Genomic DNA, 23,669 nt, shown 5'->3' with positions numbered 1-23,669 from the left:
CGACGGCGGCGCGGGGGCGTCCGGCCGGCGGCGATGGAGGAGCCGGACGGGGCGGCGGAGATGACGGCTGCCGACGGCGGCGCAGCACGCCGGCGGCGGGGAAGCGGCGGCGCTCGGGCGCGGAGGCGAGCGGGCGGCGGAGCGGGCCGTGGGGGCCGGCGGCGGGCCTGGCGGGCAGGTGGCGCGCGCGGTGGCCGGGGCCACGTGGCAGCCTCCGGTTGGCTGCGGGCGGCGGGGCGGACACGTCCGGCCGGGGCGGACGCGTCCGGCGGCGGAGAGAGAAAAACTAGGGTTAGGGTAGGATTAGACCGCGAATTTCGGGGGAGGGGACTATTTATAGATTTCTGGGAGCTAGGAGAGTCCAAATGAGGAGCGGTTTTCGCCCACACGATCGTGATCGAACGACCAGGAGCATGGAGGGGTGTTAGATGGGTTTTGGGCCACTTTGGAAGGGGTGTTGGGCTGCAAAGAGAAGGAGGCTTTTACGGTTACCCGGTTAACCGTTGGAGTATCAAACGGACTCCAAATGGCACGAAACTTGACAGGCGGTCTACCGGTGTTATACCAAGGCCGCTTGGCAAGACTCGGTCCATTCCGAGGACGTTTAACACCCGCTCACAATGAGATACAAAAGGGGAACGCCGGAGGGCATAGGAGCGCCGGATTGCAAAACGGACAACGGGGAAAAGGCTCGCATGCATGAGACGAACACGTATGCAAAATGAAATGCACATGATGACATGATAAAATGCAACACGCAAGCAAATGACATGGCAATGAAGGCGAATAACTGGCAGACACCTGGCTCAACGGATCCGGGGCGTTACAAAATGAGCTAGGGAGGAAGGGAAAGAATATGGCGCGCGACGGGGCTGACCTGGCGATGGATCTGGAGCTGCTGCTCGCCCGTGGCTCGGCCGGACGGGGTCCCGCTGGATCCGGGGCCAGGGCGGCGGCTCGTTGTTGGCCTTCGGGAGGAGCTCGGGAGGGAGGTGCAGGCAGCAGGGAATGGAGCTGAGGAGGAGGTCGGCGGCATGATCTGCTGCTGCTGCGATTGAGGGGTCTGGGGTGATCGACAGATGATCCCCAGGTGGGAGGAGGCTGCAGGCTTCGGTGGTTGGCTGGGCGAGGGGATCGAGGAGGGACATGGGGAGCGCTGGTAGGTGGTTTGGATCGGGATGAAATCCCAAGGAAGACAGTGGCGGCGGCCGGGAGGGATCGATGGGACATGTCCCTAGATTTTAGAGTTGATCTTTATATAGGAAGTGGATTTTTGGTTAGGGTTATTTGGTCCCTCCGATTTAAATCGGACGATCGAGAAAAAAATATACTAGGAGAGTCCAAATAAGAAAACGGAGATGTTTTATAGACGTTAGGGGATGATCCGGATCCAACGGTGACGACAGACTGGGTCGGGTTCGGGGTAGGTTTCGGACACGCGCAAGAGGGGGTCGATGGTTGTGCAAGGCCACGGGGACAGGGGGGGGGGTTGGAGCCTCCGATGACGATCCAACGGCACCGGTCGGAGGGGGTGTTTAACCCGGGTTAGATGGGCTTTGCGGAGGGGGGTTGGGCTGAGAAGAGAGAAGAGAAGGCAGCCCGGCAACAGTTTTCGGAGACCGAAAACGTCCGACGTAAATACCGGCAACGGTGCCGCTATATATTTAATGGTTGGGCTATCAAGCGAGCTCCGAATGTGACGAAACTTGACAGGCGGCCTGTCTACACTATAATAAGACCGCATGCCAAGTTCCAACCCATTCCGAGAACATTTTTATGCCACTTATAAATAATATTTCGGAGGTGCCGCGGGCGCGTGCGAGAGTGTCTAGCTCAGAACGGACAACGGAGAGAACCGGCGGAACCCGAACGGATGCAAGTTTTATGAAAACGATGCCGATGCAATGCAAATGATGACATAAGACGAGATGCATAACAAGAACAAAAAGCAAAACAACAGACAAAAACCCAACCACGGAGGAAAATAACATAACGCATCTCCGGAAAAGGCAAGAGTTGGAGTTACGAATATGGAAAGTTGCATCCGGGGCGTTACAACATCCCCATTGCCCTATGCTGCCCCCGCGAGCTAACGCTCGCCGTCATCTTTGCTAGCTCGAGGGGGGTGTGGAACTGGAACACTGGCCGCTTGTCAATTGAGAGTTCCTGCTCGCCATAGTGCAACCAGTCATTGCGCCTGCCGCTGAGGTCGACGCGACTATGCCGCAGTGTCTTTAGAAGGCGGGGCACTACCAACGCGCAGTAGCCGATTTACAATGTTCATTGACGATTTTCAGTCCTGGTGTGCATGTGCGCACTATCAAGGGTAGATGGAAACCATGCATCCAGAACCAAATATGGAGGAGATCATGTAAGAAAAGCATTGATCAGGTCCAATGCAATAACCTGGAAGCTATCACCATCTTCAATATCTCCTGATGCAATTCTCTTCTCATATTCCACAATTGGACCATCTCGTGGAACATCTACATAGTTTGGGACAGTAATAAGGTTAATTCAAATGCCTCTAGTAGGAAATAAAAAAGCTCCAAGCTTAAAAATGTAATGAATAATGAAACCTTTAACCGAATTAGCGGACAACCAAATGAAGTGGCAGATGGAACAGGCTTAATTATCATTGAATGAGAAGAATTAGATGCTAAATTTATAAATAACTGAGATGAATATTATAAATTGTTTGGAGAAAAGGCTCCAACTTAGACATAAGTGGACCCAAGCTCCAGACCTATCCTAGAAAAAAGACATCAAGTTAAGTAACTAAGCTAAGGATCATCCTAGAAAAAATACGTCAAGCTAAGTAACTGGGCCAAGGATCATCCTAGAAAAAAGACATCAAGCTAAGTAATTAAGCTAAGATCATTCTCCGGAAGAAGACACGCAAAAGTGCAAAACCATAACAGATTGCCAAATTCTACCATTGCTCCTTGTAACTCCTAAACTTGAGAACACACAAATGCTTCTACGAAATCTTCGGGCCAGCATTAACATTGCAAACCATGCCAGATAGCCATGCTCAAAGGAATCAGTAGAATCAGGAAAAATATCAGCTAACCACAAGTACTGAAGACCGCAAGGCAAAAGTTACAGAAATATGATGATATATAATGTATCATACCCTGTAACTTCCTTTCTTTACATGTCTGGGGTATGCTGGTTTTCAATAGTGTGGAGAAGAATAGAACAAAATAGTAAATAAGCACCCGCAGAAACTTGTCCATTGTTCTTGTGAGCCTTGAGAACTCAAATGTAATATGTGCGATTGGCATCATGTTTTTCATATCTACAAAATATAGAGCTAACACAATAGAAAGATGGTTTAGTTTTGCTTGATAAGATTTGCCTTTAAATCAATTTAACACTATCTAATGACCTACAATAATCGAATGCTCCAGAGACTGTTTCATTTGCTGGCAATGGAAACTCATTAAGTAGCATTCAAATTGAAGGTAAGAGGATGTGAGCATTAAGAAGGTGAGAACACATCCTCCAATTCACAGATTCATTTATTTTCTTCAGCAAAGATATGTTTCTCAGCTTCCCCGAGCACCGTGTGACATGAATGTACGATTGAACATCATGAGATCAAGGACAATGTATAAATCTAGTGTTCAATGTCTTACCTGACTGGAAGGTCAGGGAACTGTACCACCGAGCCCCACACCAATCATTGTTAGCATTTGAATTGTCACTTGAAACGCAAATAACTATGCAAGGTTACCAACAACAGTACGCCACTACACAAAAGACCCTGCAACAGAAGGTAATGAACAATAAATAAAACTGGGTTGCAAGTCAACTTGATTGCTGAAACCATCCTATCGTCATGTGTTTTGGTAAAGATATTTGGGCATATGCAAATATCCAATCATATAAACACAAGAGAAGGAAGAATAGCTCTGCATGCCTAGACAAGTAAATGGTGGCCAAACTTTCCAATGGCGCACCTCCCGCGGTTGTCTTGTGCATTTCTATGTTGTCTACACACATCTAATCAATCAAAGAGTCTAGAATCTCAACAACATAACACCTACCAATAGCATGTCTTTCACCACATCCATTTCTTTTATTGCCTTGTCAGGCTCCTGTAATCATTTAAAAACTAAGATATACTACTTGGTCATAACTTGAATTATACAAATTAAAAAGAGATCAGAATCTATGTTTTCAAGGCGCCCAGGCGCTTTAAGGCGCTGGGGGGGCGCCTCAACGCCTAGGCGCTCAAAGCGCGAGGCGAGGCGACGCCTTAGACACTTATTATTAGGCGGTAGGGGTACTAATATGGCGGAGGAGCTTGGCTGGAGAGGGGGAGGACCGGCGGAGATGGATCTTGGCCGGAGAGGGGAAGGGCCTGTGGAGGAGGAGCTTGGCCGGACAGGGGGAGGCCGGCGGAGGAGTAGCGGATCTGGGCCGGCGGCGTGAGAGGAGAGAGCTCCTCTCTCTTTTCCCCTCGATTTGGAGTCACGGGTGTGTTCCCCTCTCTCTCCTGCCTCTGTTTACCCCCTCTCTCCCGCCCAATTTCTCTTCCCTCCCGCCAATTCCTCTTTCTGGCGCGCGCCAGCTGCTGGTTCCCGCTCAACCTGCCCACGCATGTCCAGGGCGTCCAAAATCAACTAAAGCGGCGCCTTATCCGCCTAGGCGACGCCTTGGACGCCTCAACAGCAGAAGGCGGACGCCTTAGACAGAAAACTAAGGCGACGACGACGCCTTGACGTCCCCGAGCGCTCTGACGCCTAAGCGTCGCCTAGGCGACGCCTAGGCGACGCCTTGAAAACATAGATCAGAATTTACACAACTACTTACTGAAAAACTGCCGAAGTGAATGAATCCAACTGGGTATTGTCCTTTTCTTGAGATCGCAACTCGAATTACCTAATTAGAAATTATACATTACAACACCTTAACACTTCAGTCAAGGAGAAAAAGAAAGTATATAACCTACTTTATACTGGTGAAGAGCTGATCTTTTTCGACGAACCAGTCAGGGATGTCTGGGATAATGCGTGCTTCATCCTTCACATAGTTTATAAAATGACCCACATAAAATATATCTTCAAAATTACTGCAAAGAAGGCAGATGTTTTCACAATACTAATGGCAAGCACAATGAATCAACAGAGTCAAATAATGTGATACTGCAATGAAGATAATTAAGACTCTACATAATGTCCAATATCAATTAGCTCATTATGCAACACCCAATATAGGAGTAAGAAAACTATAGACCTACTAAACATGATATCGCAAATTTTCTTTCTCGTTGCTGGAACTCTAAAGCTTATAAAATGACTTCCATATGCAGTCTTGGTCTCTATATAATATCCAATGACAACAATATAATGATAAGTAAGCATGAAGAACAGTGACTTCGAGATCACATATTTTGATCATTCCAGCTGTAGTATGAGAAGAAAATCATCCTTTAGAAGAACCCAGTACTAAGATTACAAGTATATTGGTGTCACAGCATGCAAAAAAACTCAGTGTGATAGTGATCATGCTAGAATAAGTGAATAACCAGAGTCGATTTTCATTTTCCCAATATTCTAGTAGGACACTACCCGTCATTCATCGAGAATTTTTTAAAAAATTATGAAAGAAAACTCTGTATAATAAACTATCCATTAAAGACATGTATACCGGTAGGGAGATAGGCAAGTAAAAGAGGTTTACAAGAGAAAATGCGGACACCTAGAGACATAAGAAATTAAGAACAAATTAGCACCACAAAATTAATGATTGGGAAACCCTCCGATAAAATTTCATCTAAACCACCAAATTTTATCTAAACAACACGGGATTAAAAAAAGTGAATGTAGAAGAGAAGGACGATGGCAAAGGTGCTGCTACCGCTAGTGAGGACACATAACCTCGAACAGAGCAGACACCATATTAGAAGTGAGATACTAAAGAAATACTCATGAGTTGTAGAGTGTACTTGGATCTAATAGCAGCATGTCGATTGGCCTAATGCAAACTCTAGTAAAAAGGGTTAGTGATTTATCATTTAGTTAAGTATAGGTACTTGTGTTCCTTGTTGTATTACAACATTATATCATAACCATCATGCTAATAAATAGTCATACTAATGAGATATATATAACCAAAGGTGCAAAGTACCACACGTTCAACTCAACCTGATGCGTTACTTTGCATGTAGAAATCAATCCATCTGCTCCAACCCAGTAATAAATATGATTTTAATTGAACACTCTGCCAAGAAGGTGAGATGAGATCAGAAGTCCTCTAAACAGATGTGGAACTCGTATTGTTGTATATCACACTGTTCTAATTGGCAACTGCAACAATATATGTATGAACCATGGTTCAGAACAGATCAACGAATAAGCTAAGATTGCCCTTGGATTATTTCCATTGAAAATACACACTAGAATGACAAAAGGCTATAAGAACTCATTCTAGGGAATTTAAGGTCCTACTCTTATCATGAGCTGCAGGGACAAGTTCATGCCTACCATATGCACACAAAGGGTTTAAAAACATGACATAAATTACCTAAAATATGCAGGTGGAATTTCCAGTTTGCTCCTCTGCATTAGTAGCCCTGCCAATAAAAATTTGACACATGTCAGCCACCAAGATCAGGAACAACTAAATCACAGGGAGACAAAGTGGGGCTGGTGAGGAGGAGCTATGGCCCGTGAAGCAAGCCAGAAAATTTCCCCTTGGGATAAATGCATAGCTCCACATGGGCATCAATCAACAAGCACAAATTTTACTCAGGACATCCCACGCTGCAGTCTTCCTCGCTCAGAAGCACCAAATTGAACAACCCAATCATCATTCATCAATACATCTCGAGATCGATAGGGGGAGGACAGGGGGAGCAAGCGACCGTACATACCTTGACACCCTCGATCTCGACATGTTCCTCGTCCACCACGTCCACCATCACCATCGGGTACTTCTCCGCAGGCCACCAGTAGGGACGCCCATCTTCGCCGCTAACCTTGAGTTCAAGGCTCCATGATGAGCTGCAGGGCGGTGGGCGCTCTGTCGACCTGGGTGACCACGACCAGCAGCAGCGACCTTTCATGTGCGCAAGGTCGACGACGGGGATACAGGCTCCATGGACGACCCTCTTCTGCGGTGAGGCCGGCTTGCGCGAGGGGACATGGCGGCGCGGAAGCTCTAGGCGCGAGCGCAGGGAGGGCAGCGGCGACGCTAACCCTAGCTGTGGGAGTGGAAGGAGAGGGGCGCTGAGCGTGGGGGGATTAAGCGGCCCGCTACCCAGTCGAGCGATCATGAACAAGTCTTGTTTCGTTCGGTACAGTAAAACATGCACAGTAAAATCGGACAGGTGTACCACGGGAATGAGCGTCCTTAACGCGACGCTTATTGTGTTTAATTCCCTCGTTCGCTGCTAAAAAAGACATTATCCCCTCGTCCCCTTCCTCCTCACACCCGCGGCGCACCAGCCAGGGCATGGAGCTTGGTGCAGCCATGACAGTGAGCTGAGCGTGGCGCGACTGATGGCGAAAGCGCGCGCCCGTGCGGCGCGGCCACGACAGTGAGCGGGCGCGGCGCGACCACGGCAGGGAGCCGGGCATGGCCAGGGCAGGGAGCTTGGCGCGGCCACGACAACGAGTCGGGCCTGGCGGGCAGGGAGCTTGGCGCGGCCACGACAACGAGTCGGGCCTGGCGGGCAGGGAGCGAGCACGACACGACCATAACATGGAGCGGGCGCGGCATGACCACGGCAGGGCGCGGGCACGGCGCGACCACGATAGCAAGCTGGACGCGGCGCGGCCAACGGTGGAAACGCGGGCCGGCGCGACGCGGCCACGACAAGGAACCTGCGCGCGGAGTGACTAAGGAGCAGGGCGGTGGCAGGCCGGCGCGGCTTGGCATGCACTGGGGCGGCGGCGAGGCGGCTATGGGGCGTGGGCGAGAGATCGATAACTGGCACGGGCGAGCTCGCCGGCCATAGCTTGAGGCTCCTGCCCATGTGTGTACGAGTACCTGCGCGGCCTGTTTGGGTATTCGATGGTCAATACAAGCCTACAAGATGGCGCCAGCGTTGGGCGAGCTTGTACTACTGAACTTTACACGATGTGAGGCGGATGAGGATTTGTGGCACCGAGGTGCTCCACCCACTGATATCCACGCCTCACATTACTTTAGGCAGATCATGTCATTGAATGCTGAAATCATTTTACAATTCAGAGATACGCTCCAGATACATCTTCTAAATACGAAGAACTAGTGGGTCCATCTTTAAATGACTCGTGTCAGTAGCTGCATTTATGAAGTGGTGTGGGGGTGCTGCAGCCAAAACCTGCTGTGAACCAGGGAAGTTTTGGGGTGAGAACCAGGTTACGATTATAAATTCCATGCAGTAAATGCAGGAGAACAGTTAGCCGTTTTGGAATTTTTAGCATTGTGCATCAGACATTGACATTCAGAGACTTATTTGTGTCCTCCTAGCAATTCCTTCCATGCTTTTCAGGGAGATATTTCAATTTTTTGCTGATGCGGCAATTCAATAAATCAATTTTCAGAGACAACTCTGTTTTTCCTCACATAGTAAACTTGTTAGTACCTTCTAGAATTTAAAACTGTCAATTTCTGTCCAAATAGCAAAAACAAAAGTTGACTTTCAGAGAACAATTTCTTTCCAAATACCATCCCTAGTGGGTCCATCTAAAAACTGTCAATTTCTGTACAAATAGCAAAAACAAAAGCTGACTTTGAGAGAACAATTCTATATATATTTATTGATCACCTAGCAAATGAGATAGTGTCACTAGGAAGGTTCGGAATTTAACACCTGAATTAGCAAGCATTACACAAAGATGACAACACCATAATAGAAGAAGAAGAAGAAGAAGAAGAAGAAGAAGAAGAAGAAGAAGATGATGATGATGATGATGAAGAAAAGAAGAAGAAGAAGAAGAAGAAGAAGAAGGGGCGGGGCGACGATGATGATGATGTACTTCATGCCGATCATCACGCTCAGCTTCAGTCCCGTCTCGACGAGGATGTACTTCATGCCGATCATCACGCACAACTTCAAGGGCGGGGCGAGCCTGCCTGCGGTGCGAGCGAGCCCGGGTGGCGGCGGAGCACGGCGTCTACAGTGAGGGGAGGAAGGGGCGGCCCCGCCAGATCTTCGCGACCTGCCAAGGCGACCTGGACATGTTCTTCTGGAGCTGGCCAATTCGACGGCGCGCTGAACGTGTTTGAGGAACCGAGGCCGCCGGCGTCAAGCCAAACCTGGTCGCTTTTAAGTGTAGTTGTTAACTTCTAATCATACTAGTAAATGCGCACGTGCAACGCACGTGTAATTTTAATCCGGCTTGAAGGTATACGTGGATTTTCATTAGAAATGTAGCATCAAAAGAAATAGTTTGTGTAAGCACCACCAGCGATAGGTCCATCTCTTCCTTTAAATGGGTTGAAAATTGTACTAATCCAACGTAGTTAATGGTATATGCAAGTGACCAAGGAAGGGGGCACATACCTTGTCCTTAGGACGTGTGAAAGATCGTGGATGTCGCCTAGAGGGAGGGGGGTGAATAGGCGTTTTAAAATAATTACGGTAGAGGCTTAAACAAATGCGGAATAAACCTAGCGGTTAATTTGTCAAGCACAAAACCTACAACAACTAGGCTCACCTATGTGCACCAACAACTTATGCTAAGCAAGATAAGCAACTATGTGACAACAAGATATATGACAAAGAACAATATGGCTATCACAAAGTAAAGTGCATAAGTAAGGGCTCGGGTAAGAGATAACCAAGGCACACGGAGAGGATGATGTATCCCGAAGTTCACACCCTTGCGGATGCTAATCTCCGTTTGGAGCGGTGTGGAGGCACAATGCTCCCCAAAAAGCCACTAGGGCCACCGTAATCTCCTCACGCCCTCGCACAATGCAAGATGTCGTGATTCCACTAAGGGACCCTTGAGGGCGGTCACCGAACCCATACAAATGGCGACCCTTGGGGGCGGTCACCGAACCCGTACACTTTGGCAACCCTTGGGGGCGGTCACCGGTACCCGTCAAATTGCTCAGGGCGATCTCCACAACCTAATTGGAGACCCCGACGCTTGCTCGGAGCTTTACACCACAACTATTGAGCTCCGAACACCACCAACCGTCTAGGGCGCCAAGGCACCCAAGAGGAACAAGCTCTAGGGTGCCCAAACACCCAAGAGTAATAAGCTTCTCAAACTTCACTTCCACGTATCACCGAGGAGAACTCAAACTGATGCACCAAATGCAATGGCAAGGGCACACAGAGTGCCCAAGTCCTTCTCTCCCAAATCCCACCAAAGCAACTAATGCTAGGGAGGAAAATGAGAGGAAGAACGAAAGAAGAACACGAAGAACTCCAAGATCTAGATCCAAGGGGTTCCCCTCACTAAGAGGAGAGAGTGATTGGTGGAAACGTGGATCTAGATCTCCTCTCTCTTTTCCCTCAAGAACTAGCAAGAATCATTGGAGGGATTGAGAGATAGCAAGCTCGAAGAAGGTCAATAATGGGGGAAGAACACGAGCTCAAAGGATAAGGTTCAATGGAGAAGAAGACCCCCTTTTATAGGTGGAGAAAAATACAACCGTTGTGCTCACAGCCCGCACAGAGCGGTACTACCGTTACAAGGAGCGGTACTTTCGCTAGGGCGGTAGTACCCCTTCGAAACACAGCATCGAGGAGGCAAAAAGGCCAGTAGAACCGCCAGAGCAGTACTACCGTTCGTTCTCACGGTACTACCGCTCGACCTCATGGTACTACCGCAAATGGTAGCGGTACTATTGCTTCAGAGCGGTACTAAGAAAATACTTCTGTGCCTACTTCCGCTGAGCAAAACATGAGATTTTGGTCCGGAGCGGTACTACCGCTTAGGAGCCACGGTAGTACTGCTCTGGAGCGGTACTACCGCTCAGGAGCCGCGGTAGTACTGCTCTGGAGCGCTAGTAAAAAATTACATCCGCTCTAGTCGCGGTAGTACCGCTGCAGCCTTTACCAAAACAGCCACAACTTTTGCAAACGGACTCCGAATTCAGCGAAACCAAGTTTGTTGGAAATGTAACGACATGGGCTAACACAATCTTGATAGAAATATCAAGAATAAGCAAATGAGAAAAGTTCCATAAGAAAAAGGTGAGAACCCTTCATCGGATAAGACCGGTAAAACCTCCAACACCGAAAACATCATAGAAGACGCATGCGAACTTCGTTTTCGATGAACTCAAGCTTGTCATAAAGATGACCATAACCTCTAAGACTCACAAAGATAACCAAACAAGAACCAAGAAACATGATGCAAGGATGCAATGGTTTGAGCTCTCTACTAACGATACGATCAAGCTACCAACTTGAGAGCCCCCTTGATAGTACGGCAAACGATCCTATAATTCGGTCTCCCAACTACCACCACGAGACCGGTAAAATAGAAAACCTATCAAGGGCAAACCTTTGCCTTGCACATGGTCCACTTGAGCTAGATGAAGATAATCTTGACTCCCTCAAGTGGACCACCTTTCTTGATTGCGTTGGCTCGATGAAGACTAGATGATTGCTCCCCCATAGTCCACTATGGGCGAGCCACTCTTAGGCACATCTTCACAAGTCCATTGACACCACAATGGATGGCAAGATTCAAGCACTTGATCTCTTCGTGATGCTCCACTTGAACTTGCACACAGCAATCTTGATGACGATCACCACTTGATGTCATCCTTTCCATGGGTTGTATGATATCTGCCTCTTGACGCAAGCCCATGGACACGTACCTAACCCCACATAGAACTCTCACATAGACCATGGGTTAGTACACAGAGTGCAATGGACAATGCTTACCATACCATGGGATCACTTGATCCCTCTCGGTACATCTTCTACGCTTTGTGAGTTGATCAACTTGATTCACTCTTGACTTAGTCTTGATCAACCTTGAATCTTTCCAACTCTCTTCATTTGGATGATGTCTTGAAGGTAGACATGAATGATCACACAATCTTCTTCTTCAAGACATGCTTGCAATAAGCTCAACACTCACATGACTGATCTTTGGATAATTCCTTAATAGCACCGTGGTCATCACAAACTCTCCTTGAGACCAACAAATGGACTCCAAGAAAAGCCTATGGACAAACCCTTCAAATATAACTCAAGGCAACCATTAGTCCATAGAGATTGTCATCAATTGCCAAAACCAAACATGGGTCCACCGCATGTTCTTTCAATCTCCCCCATTTTGGTAATTGATGACAATCACTTTCAAGAGAGTTTATACAAGGAATTATGCATCACTGTCGGGGGTTGGGTGCGACATATGCCAAAGGACGACTTATCATGGCGGGAGCGAGTAGAACGTCGCCGGTGCCTGGAAACGGGATGAGGCGAAGGCATGCACGCCGGCGAATCTTACCCAGCTTCAGGGCTCTCCGTGGAGATAACACCCCTACTGCTGCTGTGCGGGGTCTCCGCATGATCACTATGGCAAAGTGAGTACAAGGTTGCTCGTTGAGCTGTTTCCTGGAGGTAGGAGAAGGCAAGGCTAGCTCCCTCCTTCCTATATGATCTGGCCTAGTGCTAAAGAAGCGACCCCCTTGCATGGGTGCCCCGGGGGGCTTATATAGGCCCGCCCCCGGGGTTACAATGGTAATCCGGCTGGGCGTGGGTCCCAGCCGTCTGTCTCTTAGGCCGCCGTCTTCTCCGCCGACTGCTGGGGCCCGCCGACTGACGGGCCCCGCCGATGGGCCCGGTACTGTAGCCATGCTTCTAATGACGCTGGCTTGGTCATGGGGTCGTGGCAACAGTGTCGCCGCCTGATGGACGATCATTGTTGCCATTCCCCGTCTTGTCTGGTTAATGGCGTGTGGGGCCCGTGGGAGGGGCTGGCCGACTCCCGGGGGCCGACTCCCAACGGGTCCGTCTTGTGGCGCTCTTGCCGTCTTCTGTACCCCCACTGATGGGTGGGACCCGCCGTCTCTGGGCCGTATAGGCAGGCCGTCGTGGGCACAGTGCACCGCCCACGGGGGCTGAGGTCAGGGCAGGCATGGGCAACAATGCCGCGCCGGATGGAGATCTCCATCGATACAGCGCACTGTAGCCATGTTGGCCCTTCGTAAGTGAGAGGGGGATGGGCCACGCAGTGGCCGTACCCCGTCCCGTCCATCGTGGCGAAGGCAAGAGGAGGTCGGAGTCGCGAGCCGACTCCCTATAGCCAGCTTCTCTGGAAGCCGCCAATAGGAGTCGGTTTATCTCGAAGTCGTCCCTGGGACTCGGCCGTGAGGGACAGTCAGCGGCCTTGCCACCGACTCCCGGAAGGCGGCTCCTTATCACGGAGTCTTGAGGGGCGCAGTCTGCCCCGATGTTTTGAAAGGTTCAGGGGCTCGGGTTAGCCTACCCGTGGCCCATTACTCCGACAGTAGTCCCCGAAGCTGGTGAGGCGCCGAGGGTGATATATCGAGGAGTCTCAATAGTTTCTTCCTTCTGGTGGAATCTAGACCTTGCTCGTCGTCTTCCTCTAGGCCGACTAGCTGGAGCCGGACTCGCAGAAGGCCATCTTGCCCCTTAAAGAGTTTGAAGGTCGTAGCGGGATCCAGGCAACGTGCCTGATAAGCTTTCGGGCGGCCGCCCGTTGTGGATCCGTCGCGTGGCGCCACATGGCAGGGTCAGTCTGCCCACCCACGCGCGCAACGAGACAGGGCCTCAGGCGGGGCCCGCCACTACCGTGCCTCGGCACGCTAACGGATCCGTTGCGGCCGGGCGGACGGTTGGGACTCCCACGTCGTAACTACGCGCAGTTACTCCATGTGTTAATCGTGGGGGCGTGGGGTCCTGTGCACAGTTAATCCCACGCCCGCCCCATCGGCTTCTCAGCCCACGAGCCTATAAGTAGGCGGGAGGAGGGGGGCAGCGGAGCACGCGCGCCCATTTCCCCTACTCCCCTTGCTTTCCTCTCGCTTCTTCTTCCTCTCGCCGCCGCCGCGCCGAACCACGCCACGCCCGCGGCGATGAGCTCTTCCTCTGCCACCGCACCTCCTGCCGTGCGCTCCGGCGTGTGGGACGGCTCCGAGGTGGACAACGACCTCATTGAGTTCCTCCGCAAGACGCGTCGCCTCCCTGGCGCGAACCTAGTGCGAGCCCGCGCCGCGTCGGAGAGGGAAGTATCGCCGGCGCTGGAGGAGGGCGAGCGGGTCGTATTCCGCTCGCACCTCATGCACGGCTTGGGGCTGCCGGCGAGCAGTTTCTTCCGCTCCTTCTTGGAGTTTCATGGGCTCCAGCCGCACCACCTTACCCCAAACACGGTGGTGCTGCTGGCCGCCTTCGCCACCTTGTGCGAAGGCTTTCTCGGCGTTCTCCCCACCATCGAGCTGTGGAGGGAGTTCTTTTAGTGCAAGCTCGGCACGCACGTCACCGGTGTGCCGACCCAGTGTGGTGCCTTCATCGCGATGCAGAGATCGGTGGCTGACAACCCGTTTCCCACCATCCCGTTGATTAAGTCGGTGAAGATGTGGCAACGGTCTTATTTTTACGTGAAGAACGTCGCCCCAGACGGCGACTGGGTCAACCTGCCGCCCTACGCAGCCGGTGCACTGGCTGGGAGGCTTCCCAGCCGGTCCCACCGGGTCAAGACGCTGAATCCTACTGGCGCCGCCGCCGTCGCGCGACTTCGAGTGCTGACGCAGTCGGAGGGTTTGACCGGGGCCGACCTTCTGGCCGCCTTTGTGGCGCGCCGAGTCCTTCCGCTCCAAGGCCGACCTCATCTGATCTGTCAGATGAGCGGCCACCGGGACCTGAGTCGGCTGTGCTCCAAGGACATGCCCCACGCGGAGGTGGCGGACACGGTGAATTACATTGCAAACTGCAATCTCGCGGCGGATTGGCGGTTCGGCAAGGAGCCGTACTCACGCGCCAACCCCCCACCTGCTGTAAGTCGTCTCTCTTTTTGTTCCGTCTTCTTTTGCAGCCAAGTCCGACTTCTGATCTTCTTGGTTTTCCTTGAGTCAGAATCCCCTCATCCAGCCTTCAGCCGGCACCGCGGGCCCGGCCCGTCAGTTCGTCCCCGACCGAGCGGAGAGCAACGTCGATGACCCTGACTTGGGGGCCGCGGCGATGGAGGCCGACGCCGAAGGAGGAGGAGGAGGGAGAGGGGGAGGCTTCAGGCCCTCGGCCACCTTTGCCGACTGGCCTGATGACGATGCCGAGGGGGAAGTCGCCCTGCCCCGTTCCTCCGCCGGCTTGGATGGTCAAGGCGGCGTGAAGAGGCGCCGGGCCGGGCCGAGCTTGCTCGGCGGCCGGTCGAAGAAGTTCAAGGGGGCGGCCGCCGCGACCAAGTGGGAGGAGGCGATCGCGAAGGCCAACCGCTTCCGTAAGGAACTGAAGAAGCCGCCACTGGTCTCCGCGTAAGTGCTTCCGCCTCTTACCTTGTTTTCTACCGATGAATCTTGTCCAAATCTTTTACATGCCTTCCTCGCTTCAGGGCTCATCTTACCTTCGAGAGGGTCGCCGCCGCCTCCATCATGGGGTCGGCTGAGACGTCCGCCACTACTCGGCGGATTGACCCCACCGCCGACCTCCGGGAGGCGACGGAGCGGAACGCGCGGGAGAAGCGCGACGAGGACGAGGTCGCCCGCCTGGAGAAGGCGGAGGCCGAGAAGGCAGCGGCCTCCGCCCAGAGGAAGCTGGAAGAGGCCGAAGCCGCCATTGCGGCAAGGCGGCAAGCTGAGGAGGCCGCGCACCGCCAATCGGCGTTGCTCGTCATCCCGCTGAACTCCGCACTGCCGCCCCCAGAGTTCACGGGGCAGACTGGGGAAGCCGGCGGCGAGAACCCCATCATAGAGAGGGAAAGCGGCGAGGCCTTCATGTCGGACACGGCCGTGCCGCCACCGCCGCCTCCGCCACCGTCCGGGAGTGTCCAGGGTAAACAGCCGCAGGCCCGCCGGTGCCGCCGACTGAGGACGAGTCCGTGGCGAGGCTGCTCCTCCAAGTCACCTCGCCAGCGCGCCGCCGCCTTGAGAAGGCGACTTCGGCGCCACGCCCCTTGGAGACCGGCACCGCCAGCTCGGCCATCACAGACACCGACGTGACGAGTGCCGTGCCTGTTGGGTGGGTGCGAGGAGGCGGCACGGGCCCGCTGAACCAGGCGCTTCTGGATGTTCAGGCGAAACTGCGAGCCGAGGGCGACGCCATCCAGACCTGCACCAAGGCGCATCTGGCGTCACGAGCAGCCGTCCGGGTATGCTTTCATTTTTAACTTTGTTTTTCCTTGTTCTTCTCTGTGGGGGCGCGCCAGCGCACCCACTGGGTGTAGTCCTCGAGTTTTGGGCCGGCTGCTGAGCAGGCGGCTCGGAACTCCTTCTGGCGAGTTCCAATACTTATCTTTGTCTAAAATTCTTATCACAGGAGTATCACAACCTCCGCGTCACTGCCTTCAACCGCAATGTCGAGGAGCTGGGCAGGCGGACTGCCGACTTGTCGGAGAGTCGGAGTGAGTCCTCCTTCTTCGCGGGGGCGTGCTGGCGCACCCGCGGGCTACAGTCCCCGAGATTCGGGCCGACTGCTGAGCAGTCGGGCCGGATCTTCCCGGTGATCTTCTTTGTTGATGACTTAACGTCTTTTCCTTTTTATTCTTCAGAGGCCAACGCCACTCTCCAGCAGCAGCTGGGCGAGGCCAACACCGCCTTGCGTGCCAAGGGGGAGGAGTGCAGCAAACTCGCCGCGGAGCGCGACCTGCTGGCCGCACAGCTGGAGGAGCAGAGGGAGTTGCTCAAGAAGGCGCAGGACGAGGCAGAGAAGAGAGAGACTGCTCCCCTGGCCGAGTTCGAAAGCGAGCGCTCCTCCTGGACCGACAAGGAGGCACAGCTGACCTCCGGCTTCCATGAGATTGAGGACATCGTCGATGGTGATTTTCTTTGTTTCCTTTCTTTCTTTGAGCCTGCGACTACGGGTCGGGCCGACTCCTGATTTTTTGACTTGCTTCTTTTCCGTCTTGGCAGACTTCTTCCCTGGCCACTCGCAGGCGGCCACCCAAGCCATCGAGGCTGATTGCGAGGCGCGGAGGGCAGATGGTGCGGACATTGCCGCCAACGCCCCCCGGACCCTCGATGAGCAGCTTCTAAGCATCAAGGCTCGTCTGCGGCCGGCCCATCGGATGCTGCGCCGGCTTCAACGTGTCGGCGCCCAGGCGATTGCTGCCCTGTGGCTAGACATGCCGGTTCTGCGCACTCCCTGTCGGACTGCCGACTGGCTGGAGGTCGCGGCTGGTCGTCTTGAGGCTTGGAAGGGTTCCTCGACCCGGGCTGGAGCGCGCCGGCCCTTGGAATTCGTTAAGGCGTGGTATCCAGGGCTGGACCTGGACCGACTGGCCGCGTTCCAGTCAGATGCCCAGGCGGAGCTGGTAGCTGTGGAAGACGCCCTCGTCGCGCGTGCTGCGGCGATCGCCGACTACGCAGACACCAGCATCTTCGTCGCTGATCGGGCTGAAGATGGCAGGGAGGCGCCGCCGGAGTGGTTGGGATGAACCCGGATTACGACGAGGACTCGGCGGAGGTGATCGGTTCCAGCGCCGAGGAGGAAGGCAAGGCGGAGGACGGAGGTGAGACGGAGGCGCCAGAAGATGGAGTGTGCAACCAGCCTTAGCTCGACCGCGCCTCCAGCAATGAGCCGCGCCCGACCGAGCCGGCTGCCGCCGGAGACGATCAAGCCGAGACCGTCCAGCCGGCCACCCCGGCGCCTGACACCGTCGTCTCTTCCGACCCTCCGAACCCGTCTGCCGCTTCCTAGGCTGCCGTCTTGCCTTCATTTTATCTGCTTTAGTAGTCTTTGAAGAACTTGTTAATTCGAACAATTCCACCCGCGGGGTGTATTTTGAACTTCTGCTTAAAGATTCAGCCAAGGGCCTATGTTATGTAAATATTTATCCGAGTTCTATCTTTCCTTGCTCATTTTTCTTTTGGCTTTTTCCTTTGCCGCCTTCCCTTAGTCGCCACCTTGCCAGTCGGACGGCCGCTCTGTGGACCGCCTCTGGATCAAATGCTTGGCTACTTTGGGAAAGCAAGTACTTGGCCATTTTTTAGAGTCTTTTAACAAGTTGGATAGAAAGCGGCAAGCCGACTGCTCAAGAGTTGGCTTTGCTAAGAGAGGCTGGAAGCCGGCTTAGGCTATGCTTATGCTTTGAGTCCTTAGCCATTTTTCATGTGGGCGCCCATTCTTCCTTACTCCTGCCCACCAATCAGTCGCTCTGCGAGCTGCGGCTTCTGACAGGAGACGGCTTAGGCACCACACACTACTTTTCCGACTGCAGGAAGCATTTCATAGCGTGAGGCGGTGAGTCCCCGGGCCGACTAGTCGAGCCCGGTGCCAAGCGGCATAACAAAGAGTAGTATACTTGAAGGCATAATTCTTATCATACAGATAACAAAAAGGGCAGTCCCCGAGCTCGTCTCGGGGGGCCCGAAGTCTTGGTACTTTAATACAAAGGGTAGCGTGATACATACTGCATCAACTGTAAAATCTTCGGAGAAGATTTGCATTCCATGGGCGTTCCGTCTCTTTGCCGGAGTCGTCCCTCTTGCGTGCTCGGGGCTTCTGAGCGTTGATCAGGTAGTAGGAGTCGTTTCCCAGTACTTTGCTAATAATGAAGGGGCCTTCCCAAGGTGCCGACAACTTGTGCTGGCCGGCTGTTTGCTGGATCAGTCGGAGCACAAGGTCGCCCTCTTGGAAAGATCTCGGCCTGACCTTCCTGTTGTAGTATCGGCGCAGGCTCTGCTGGTAGATGCTGGACCGGCTGAGTGCCAATAGTCGGCCCTCTTCCAGCAAATCGACACAGTCTTGACGTGCTTCTTCTGCTTCCTCCTCGGTGTACATGGTGACTCGCGGGGAGTCGAACTCTATGTTCGTCAGGATGACAGCTTCAGCACCGTAGACGAGGAAGAAAGGTGTGAAGCCGGTTGACTTGTTTGGAGTTGTGCGCAGACTCCAGAGGATGGCTGGCAACTCGTCAAGCCAACAGCCGGCCGAATGCTCAAGTGGTTCGACCTACCTGGCCGTTTGCTCGCTCTACCTGGCCGTTTGACTACCTGGCCGGACAGGATGAGGCCGTTTGCTCGCTCTACCTGGCCGTTTGACTGCGGATGGGCAATAGACGCTAAGTCCAGTTGGATGCCCTGTATCGCGCAGAAACGGGCCAAGGCACCTTTGGTGAAATTTGTGCCATTGTCGATGATGATGTTGTTGAAGGAAATATGCCCTAGAGGCAATAATAAAGTTATTATTTATTTCCTTATAATCATGATAAATGTTTATTATTCATGCTAGAATTGTATTTACCGGAAACATAATACATGTGTGAATACATAGACAAACAAAGTGTCACTAGTATGCCTCTACTTGACTAGCTCGTTAATCAAAGATGGTTATGTTTCCTAACCATGAACAATGAGTTGTTATTTGATTAACGAGGTCACATCATTAGTAGAATGATCTGATTGACATGACCCATTCCATTAGCTTAGCACCCGATCATTTAGTATGTTGCTATTGCTTTCTTCATGACTTATACATGTTCCTATGACTATGAGATTATGCAACTCCCGTTTACCGGAGGAACACTTTGGGTACTACCAAACGTCACAACGTAACTGGGTGATTATAAAGGAGTACTACAGGTGTCTCCAATGGTCGATGTTGGGTTGGCGTATTTCAAGATTAGGATTTGTCACTCCGATTGTCGGAGAGGTATCTCTGGGCCCTCTCGGTAATACACATCACATAAGCCTTGCAAGCATTACAACTAATATGTTAGTTGTGAGATGATGTATTACGGAACGAGTAAAGAGACTTGCCAGTAACGAGATTGAACTAGGTATTGGATACCGACGATCGAATCTCGGGCAAGTAACATACCGATGACAAAGGGAACAACGTATGTTGTTATGCGGTCTGACCGATAAAGATCTTCGTAGAATATGTAGGAGCCAATATGGGCATCCAGGTCCCGCTATTGGTTATTGACCGGAGACGTGTCTCGGTCATGTCTACATTGTTCTCGAACCCGTAGGGTCCGCACACTTAAGGTTACGATGACAGTTATATTATGAGTTTATGCATTTTGATGTACCGAAGGTTGTTCGGAGTCCCGGATGTGATCACGGACATGATGAGGAGTCTCAAAATGGTCGAGACGTAAAGATTGATATATTGGAAGCCTATATTTGGATATCGGAAGTGTTCCGGGTGAAATCGGGATTTTACCGGAATACCGGGAGGGTTACCGGAACCCCCCGGGAGCTATTTGGGCCATAGTGGGCCTTAGTGGAAAAGAGAAGGAGCTGCCCTAGTTGGGCTGCGCCCCCCCCCCTTCCCCTAGTCCTATTAGGACTAGGAGAGGTGGCCGGCCCCCTCCTCCTCTTTTCCCCTCCGAGGAATCCTAGTTGGACTAGGATTGGAGGGGGAATCCTACTCCCAGAGGGAGTAGGACTCTCCTGCGCCTCCCCCCTTGGTCGGCCAGCCTCCCCTCCTCTCCTCCTTTATATACGGAGGCAGGGGCACCTCTAAACACACAAGTTGACACAAGTTGATCCACGTGATCGATTCCTTAGCCGTGTGCGGTGCCCCCTGCCACCATATTCCTCGATAATACTGTAGCGGAGTTTAAGCGAAGCCCTGCTGCTGTAGTTCATCAAGATCGTCACCACGCCGTCGTGCTGACGAAACTCTTCTCCAACACTTTGCTGGATCGGAGTCCGGGGATCGTCATCGAGTTGAACGTGTGCTCAAACTCGGAGGTGCCGTAGTTTCGGTGCTTGATCGGTTGGATCGAGAAGACGTACGACTACTTCCTCTACGTCGTGTCATCGCTTCCGCAGTCGGTCTGCGTTGGGTACGTAGACAATACTCTCCCCTCGTTGCTATGCATCACATGATCTTGCGTGTGCGTAGGAAATTTTTTGAAATTACTACGTTCCCCAACAGTGGCATCCGAGCCTAGGTTATTGATGTTGATGTTATTTGCACGAGTAGAACACAAGTGAGTTGTGGACGATACAAGTCATACTGCCTACCAGCATGTCATATTTTGGTTCGGCGGTATTGTTGGACGAGACGACCCAGACCAACCTTATGCGTACGCTTACGCGAGACCGGTTCCCTCGACGTGCTTTGCACAGAGATGGCTTGCGGGCGACTGTCTCTCCAACTTTAGTTGAACCAAGTATGGCTACGCCCGGTCCTTGCGAAGGTTAAAACAGAGTCTATTTGACAAACTATCGTTGTGGTTTTGATGCGTAGGTGAGATTGGTTCTTACTTAAGCCCGTAGCAGCCACGTAAAACAAGCAACAACAAAGTAGAGGACGTCTAACTTGTTTTTGCAGGGCATGTTGTGATGTGATATGGTCAAAGCATGATGCTGAATTTTATTGTATGAGATGATCATGTTTTGTAACCGAGTTATCGGCAACTGGCAGGAGCCATATGGTTGTCGCTTTATTGTATGCAATGCAATCGCGATGTAATGCTTTACTTTATTACTAAACGGTAGTGATAGTCGTGGAAGCATAAGATTGGCGAGACGACAACGATGCTACGATGGAGATCAAGGTGTCGCGCCGGTGACGATGGTGATCATGAAGGTGCTTCGGAGATGGAGATCACAAGCACAAGATGATGATGACCATATCATATCACTTATATTGATTGCATGTGATGTTTATCTTTTTATGCATCTTATCTTGCTTTGATTGACGGTAGCATTATAAGATGATCTCTCACTAAATTATCAAGGAGTGTTCTCCCTGAGTATGCACCGTTGCAAAGTTCGTCGTGCCCAGGCACCACGTGATGATCGGGTGTGATAAGCTCTACGTCCATCTACAACGGGTGCAAGCCAGTTTTGCACACGCAGAATACTCGGGTTAAACTTGACGAGCCTAGCATATGCAGATATGGCCTCGGAACACGGAGACCGAAAGGTCGAGCATGAATCATATAGTAGATATGATCAACATAACGATGTTCACCATTGAAAACTACTCCATCTCACGTGATGATCGGTCATGGTTTAGTTGATTTGGATCACGTAATCACTTAGAGGATTAGAGGGATGTCTATCTAAGTGGGAGTTCTTAAATAATATGATTAATTGAACTTAAATTTATCATGAACTTAGTACCTGATAGTATCTTGCTTGTTTATGTTGATTGTAGATAGATGGCTCGTGTTGTTGTTCCGTTGAATTTTAATGCGTTCCTTGAGAAAGCAAAGTTGAAAGATGATGGTAGCAATTACACGGACTGGGTCCGTAACTTGAGGATTATCCTCATTGCTGCACAGAAAAATTACGTCCTGGAAGCACCGCTGGGTGCCAGGCCTGCTGCTGGAGCAACACCAGATGTTATGAACGTCTGGCAGAGCAAAGCTGATGACTACTCGATAGTTCAGTGTGCCATGCTTTACGGCTTAGAATCGGGACTTCAACGATGTTTTGAACGTCATGGAGCATATGAGATGTTCCAGGAGTTGAAGTTAATATTTCAAGCAAATGCCTGAATTGAGAGATATTAAGTCTCCAATAAGTTCTATAGCTGCAAGATGGAGGAGAACAGTTCTGTCAGTGAGCATATACTCAAAATGTCTGGGTATAATAATCACTTGATTCAATTGGGAGTTAATCTTCCGGGTGATTGCGTCATTGACAGAATTCTCCAATCACTGCCACCAAGCTACAAGAGCTTCGTGATGAACTATAATATGCAAGGGATGAACAAGACTATTCCCGAGCTCTTCGCAATGCTGAAAGCTGCGGAGGTAGAAATCAAGAAGGAACATCAAGTGTTGATGGTTAACAAGACCACTAGTTTCAAGAAAAAGGGCAAAGGGAAGAAAAAGGGGAACTTCAAGAAGAACGGCAAGCAAGTTGCTGCTCAAGAGAAGAAACCCAAGTCTGGACCTAAGCCTGAAACTGAGTGCTTCTACTGCAAGCAGACTGGTCACTGGAAGCAGAACTGCCCCAAGTATTTGGCGGATAAGAAGGATGGCAAGGTGAACAAAGGTATATGTGATATACATGTTATTGATGTGTACGTTACTAGAGCTCGCAGTAGCACCTGGGTATTTGATACTGGTTCTGTTGCTAATATTTGCAACTCGAAACAGGGACTACAGAATAAGCGGGCACTGGCAAAGGACGAGGTGACGATGCGCGTGGGAAACGGTTCCAAAGTCGATGTGATCGCAGTCGGCACGCTACCTCTACATCTACCTTCGGGATTAATATTAGACCTAAATAATTGTTATTTGGTGCCAGCGTTGCGCATGAACATTATATCTGGATCTTGTTTAATGCGAGACGGTTATTCATTTAAATCAGAGAATAATGGTTGTTCTATTTATATGAGTAATATCTTTTATGGTCATGCACCCTTGAAGAGTGGTCTATTCTTATCGAATCTCGATAGTAGTAATACACATATTCATAATGTTGAAGCCAAAAGATGCAGAGTTGATAACGAAAGTGCAACTTATTTGTGGCACTGTCGTTTAGGTCATATCGGTATAAAGCGCATGAAGAAACTCCATGCTGATGGACTTTTGGAACCACTTGATTATGAATCACTTGGTACTTGCGAACCGTGCCTTATGGGCAAGATGACTAAAACACCGTTCTCCGGTACT

The 23,669-nt window shown here is 51.2% G+C and overlaps 1 long non-coding RNA gene across 4 annotated transcripts; it reads right to left on the bottom strand.

Annotated features, from left to right (window-relative positions):
- Positions 1–1,963: 1,963 nt before the first annotated feature.
- LOC119296106 lies at positions 1,964–8,066 on the bottom strand. Of its 4 annotated transcripts, none has more exons than XR_005144857.1 (7): positions 6,884–8,066; positions 6,535–6,583; positions 4,961–6,231; positions 4,822–4,890; positions 3,642–3,769; positions 3,137–3,316; positions 1,964–2,486 (listed from the first exon to the last, which is right to left on the bottom strand). It is a non-coding gene; the product is annotated as an uncharacterized LOC119296106 (long non-coding RNA). The 4 variants fall into 4 exon arrangements; XR_005144855.1 differs by lacking the exon at positions 3,137–3,316 and having other exon boundaries at positions 4,961–5,080; positions 6,156–6,231; positions 6,884–8,061; XR_005144854.1 differs by lacking the exon at positions 3,137–3,316.
- Between the last annotated feature and the right edge of the window lie 15,603 nt (positions 8,067–23,669).

This window comes from Triticum dicoccoides, chromosome 4B, assembly GCF_002162155.2.
Source record: "Triticum dicoccoides isolate Atlit2015 ecotype Zavitan chromosome 4B, WEW_v2.0, whole genome shotgun sequence".
NCBI lineage: Eukaryota > Viridiplantae > Streptophyta > Magnoliopsida > Poales > Poaceae > Triticum > Triticum dicoccoides.
This window is presented reverse-complemented; position numbering and strand designations above follow the sequence as displayed.